General features: G+C 30.4%; 1 long non-coding RNA gene across 1 annotated transcript; it reads left to right on the top strand.

Annotated features, from left to right (window-relative positions):
- Positions 1-497: 497 nt before the first annotated feature.
- LOC113698631 (uncharacterized) lies at positions 498-3,089 on the top strand. Its single transcript, XR_003450251.2, has 3 exons — positions 498-819; positions 2,181-2,237; positions 2,898-3,089. It is a non-coding gene; the product is annotated as an uncharacterized lncRNA (long non-coding RNA).
- The last annotated feature ends 2,829 nt before the right edge of the window (positions 3,090-5,918 follow it).

Below are 5,918 nucleotides of genomic sequence, written 5' to 3'. Positions count from 1 at the left end.
TTTTTGTAGAAGTTTTTGAAATGTTACTGTGAGGACTCGCAAATTCCTTGTATTTTTTTCTCAAAAATACCCTTTTATTTGGAAATTATTATTTATTAAAACCCTACTACCCAAATACTTCACACTAAGTGTAAATAAACCTAGAAAATAGGGTTTTCCGCTTCGGTTTCAGGATTTGAGCAAAATTAGGGTTTTTGCGATTTTTCGCCGGATGAATTTTCGGTACAAAGTAAGGATTAATTTTTGGGATTAAAAGTGACCTTTAAGTGAGAAATAATATGTGAGTAGTAGCAATGAGATAAGGTTAGTGAATGGGAAGTAAAAACCCTAGTACGTGAGTTTTTAAGAAAAACGGCGCGAACCGGCGGGTCCCGCGCACTACCGATTGAACGCACCGTTTGACCACCATTTTTCTTACCAAACAAATTTATTGAACTTGACCAAAATATATTCTCTCTTAGCAGCAAGGTGGACCGAAATTAGTGGCTAGAAAATAGCAAGAAAGAAAGAGAAAAATTTGGTGGTCAAGATTAGGCCAAGTGTTGGCAAAAATTGTGGTCACAATTAGCCCTAATCTTCTTACTTCCTTATAAGACAAACCAAGCTCCATCTTCCTTCATTTTTCTGCTAAGGAGCCCAGAGAGAGAGAGAGAGTAAGAACAAGAGAAAACTTCTTCATTTCATCTTCAAATCCAACAACTTAGTGAGAAAATAAACAAAGTAAACCGATTAAACTTGTTCTTGAGTGACTAGGTGGTGATTTGTGGTAAGTTTTTGGAAGGAGGAAGCTTGGGCTACTCTTTGTGACTTCTATTCAAGGTAAGAGAGCTTATCTCTCTAAGTTTTACTTTCAATTTTGTTAAATTAAGTTTAGTAGTTTGATTATAGTGGTGGAATCATGGATGATTAGCATGTTTTAGAGGTTTTTCTCCAATTTATTTGATGAACTAGGGCTTGTGAAAATTCTGCCCAAATTGTTGTATGATGCTTATATGTTGCAATTGAGGTTGTATAAGGTGTTTTGGTAGTGATTGGACCAAGAAATTAAGAAAAGTTGCACTAGAAACTCAAAATTTCAGAATCTGGAATTTTTGCTCAACATTCTGTCCGAATTTGTATCTGTATGATAGAGGCCGAATTGGCCTTAGGTCAAAGAATAAAAATTGTAGAGAATGGCATTTTATAGGTGCCTACAAAATTTCAGCTCAATCGGAGCAACGTAAGACGTGAAAAGTCCAAAATACCCTTACTGTTTTAAGTATTTCCCAGCAGTCCGTTTTATCAGTTAAGTCCAGTTTATCACGTTTTTTGACTAGGAGCCGTACTGATTTAGCTCTGGGCCAAAACATGAAAGTTGTAGTGTTCTGAAGTAGCTTTAAAATGCCTCAAAGAACACCTGAATTGGACTTTTGTACACTGAGTTATGACCATTACAGTGTTCTGCGTTTAAGCAGCCGACGAATTGGTTTCTGGTTTAGTAATTCGAGAATTTGACTAAGTTACATTAGGAACTGGACTAAGTGACCTTCATGAATATTGTAGCTCTGTGTCTTAGCTTCGAAACGGCATAGTTTCATTTTAATCCGATAAGCGTAGCCTCGGATATTTTATTTCCGCATTTGTACGTCAAATCTGCCTTGAACTAAATTGAATTTCTGCACTTGTACTTAATGCGATTCTTGTTATTATGATATTGTGAGCCTATGGAACGGCTCTTGACATAAATTGCTGATATGTATGATGTTGGGTTGTGTTTGAGAAAAATAATGAAGCCTAAAAGGCTGGAAAATTAGGTAAACACAAAGGGCATGCTGCCCGAATTTCTACTAGAGGACTAGAAAACTATATTAGCGACTTGAGTGAAGGTTAAGTACTTGTTACTTGAACTAGCGAGAACCTTGGCCACTATGTTTCTTGAATGTTATACGTTAGGACTTGGTCGAACTTGTATCCTTGAGGAAAAGTCTAATGACCAATGTAAACTTATATTTTCTTATACTTTCAACTCAAGTATTATTTCCAAGCGTCTATATGACAAAACCTTATGATTTGAAAAGCGAGCAAGTATTTCACGAGTGTCTTTCAAATGAATTTCAATTGGTCAATTCTTAATGAACGGAACATTTAAGTTTCGAATCCTACTCGTGTTTCAAAGTTCTCAAACTGAAATTTTCTCGCAGATTTGGACTCCAAACCCGGAGTACCACCTCGACGCGAGAATTAGAAGCACTATTGTGGTGAGTGCTTTCAAATATCCGATTGTACTTGATACCTGTGTTCCTTACATGACTTGTGTGAATACATGAAAATGAATGAAAGGGCAAGGGTGTACTTTACCGCACTTGCTCTAATATGACTTGTTCTTGCTATTGAATATACTTGACTTGCTTTATATGTACTTGAAATATGTCTTGCCTGGAATTCCAGACACCCTGTGGCTAGTTAATCGAGTCGAGCCGGCAAGGGTCTGGTCGATTAGATAACGAACCCTGGGTTACTAGTTAAGTCGAGTGGAGTGTTATCTCCTCGGCAATCCGGTATACTCGAGTATTACCACCCGTGTTACGTGTGGCGTGCGGGCCCGAGAAAGGGGGTTGATCGGTGGACGGGGATTGGCGTGTAGTGAAGTTTTCTTTTGGATTTGTTATTACTTGAAAGTTGACGGAGTGTCAACTACCCATTGATCAAGCTGGAATGGAGCCGAGATATGATTACCGTATCCTTATTTGTGATTGCAAACTTGATATTATTTGATTAGTTGAAATACTATTTCCCTGATTATGACTTGTTTGCTCGCTATTTCACTATTACTGTGTTATTCCTTGCTTGTTGGCCAATTTGATATTTGGAATTTCACTGGGTTTCGGCTCACCTTTTTAGTTTTGTTTTCCTTACAGGAGTACGAGTGAAGCGTGAGAAGTGTAAAGACTAGCGTAGTCTAGTTACTTTAGACTTTGTTTTGAATTTTGGTTTTGTACTCGCGCTATTCCTCGAATGGAACATTTTGTACTTGAATTGTATATATTTTGAACTAGTTTAAGTATATCGAGACTTTGTACCTTGATTTCTATCAATGTAAATTATAAGCTTGAATTGCGGATATTATTAATAGTTCTTGGTGTGTGCACGTGATTATAGTGAGTGAGTCCTGGCGAGAGTTGGGCAGGCGGTCCGCCGAACCCTCTGGTACGCCTTAGGGAGAGGTGGGGTCGTCTCAGTTACTGTAGACGTTTTTTGGATTATTTTTAGAGGTATTTTTAAAACATATTTTTGAGTATTTTATAATTTATAATTTTTATATTTTTATATTCTTAAACATTTATGCATTTATAAATATTTAGAAATAAATATATTTATATATTTATATAAAAATATATAAATGTATTATATTATATATAATACGTAAAATACATATATTTATAAATGTATAAATGTATAATTAATATAAATGTATAAATTATAAATGAATATTATATAAATGTATAAATTATAATTTATAAATGTATATGATGATTATGTATAAATGTATTAATATAATTAATATAAATGTATAAATGTATTAATATTATGTATAAATGTATAATTAATATTGTTTATAATTTATAATTTTATTGTTTAAATATTTATATGCATTTATGCATTTGTAATACATTTATAAATATTTATAAATAAATATATTTATATAAAAATATATAAATGCATTATATTATATATAATACATAATATACATATATTTATAGATGTATAAATGTATAATTAATATAAATGTATATATTATAAATGAATATTATATAAATGTATAAATTATAATTTATAAATATATATGATGATTATGTATAACTGTATTAATATAATTAATATAAATGTATAAATGTATTAATATTATGTATAAATGTATAGTTAATATTGTTTATAATTTATAATTTTTATTGATTAAATATTTATATATATTTATGCATTTATAATACATTTATAAATAAATATTTTTATATAGTTATATAAAAATATATAAATGTATTATATTATATATAATACATAATATAAATATATTTACAAATGTAATAATTGTATATTATTATAAATGAATATTATATAAATATATAAATTAATATATTATAAATATATAATATTATGTATAAATGCATTAATATAATTAATATAAATTTATAAATGTATTAGTATTATGTATAAATGTATAATTAATATTGTGTGTTAATATTATGTATAAATGTATTATGTTATACATAATACATAATATAATTGTATATAAATATATATACATAAATGTGTAATATATATAATATGTATTATATATATTAAATATATAATATATAATATTTATATAAATGTATAATTACATATTTATATTAATATTAATTTATATGGTATATAATATTTATATAAATATATAAAAATATATTTTAAATAAAATAAAATAAAATATTTATAATATGTTTAAATAAATATATAAATATATAATATTATAAAAATATAATATATATAATAAATTTTTGAGGGTGAGGGACTCAAAAATTCAAAAAAATCTTTTGAGGTTACCGGCGGCGCCGGAATAGGTGATCGGCGCCGAGTGAGGTGGTGGAGGCGGTGTCTGGTGTGGTGGGTTGGGTAAGGGAGGAAGCAAAAGTTTTTGAGAAATTTTTTGTGTATAGATTTTTGAAATGTGTAGGTAAAAAATTTTGAAAAGTTTTTTGGGGTTCCTGTAGCAAAAGTTGTTAAAAAACTAGTAGCTAAAAAACTTGGTAAAAAACTAGGGTGCCAAACAGGCCCCAAATTTCTGTGATCCTTTGCTGCCATCAGACAATTTCCTTCAAAGCATGAATTTTTAGATATATTATATCTGTTAAATTATAAATTCATTATTTTTAATATATGTTTAACCTACTATTAAAATAGTGATATAAATAATTTTTAGTAATTCATTAAATAAAATTTGATATTTTATATAAAAAATACCCAAACTGGAAAAAAATAAAAAAAAACCCAAATTAGAAAAAATAAAAAAACCCGGAAGTTCCATGAATTGGGAATACGTGTAAAATGAGAAAGTCGGGCTCGAAGCTAGCCCCTATGTGGGAAAAGGAGCCTCTTAAAAGCTTCCAACAGATTATGCATCTTGTACACATTATCCTAAATGTATTGCAAGATAGAAGTGTAATTAACGAGCATTGCTCTAGGCTCTAACACATCACCAAGAAGATAATGTGTATTGTATGTACATCTTCCAAAATTTAGATTTTGGGCTAAATCAATTTGAAAAAGCATCTAAATATAGGTGTGTAATAATTATGATTATACGTATTAACATACTAAGTTACATATAATTTAAATATATTAATAAGTATTTGTGACCATTAGAAATTTCAAATTTTGACATCTTTCTTATGATCTACAACTTTCTTATTGTCTAACAATGGTAATACGTCACGGTCAAGACTTTTTTTCTTTGTTTTTTTGTGCGTACACATTGTGGACAAGGCTTTTTTGGCCCTTTTGCATGTGTGGCGAGGAAAGATGGTGGGGGCATGATAGTGATAATATTGCAAGACTTTTTCTTTTTCCACTTGAAACTTTATCAAGGGACGATGCTGCTGGTGACCCCAATACAATGCAAATGAACCTCTGCCATCTAAATTTGAAGGGCCCAAGGATCAAAACTGGGTAGAAGACTGAGGCTTGGACCTGCAGACTGCTAAATAGCAGTTTGCTCTTAAAATTTTCCTTTTCATACTTGTGTAATTACAGGTCGCTCTATTATGGAACAAGCATGCTATGCTGTATCAGTAGGCTTAGATTTGTTTTTCTCATAATGAACCTCAGAAGCATAATCATATGTTGCTGCAATTTTCGCGAAAATTTGTTGGCTGACTACGAGTATATGATGCGTATTGAGCAAATCA

Source organism: Coffea arabica, chromosome 7c (assembly GCF_036785885.1).
Source record: "Coffea arabica cultivar ET-39 chromosome 7c, Coffea Arabica ET-39 HiFi, whole genome shotgun sequence".
Classification (NCBI taxonomy): Eukaryota; Viridiplantae; Streptophyta; class Magnoliopsida; order Gentianales; family Rubiaceae; genus Coffea; species Coffea arabica.
The sequence above is the reverse complement of the archived record's forward strand: the minus strand, read 5'-3'. Positions and strand labels throughout refer to the sequence as shown.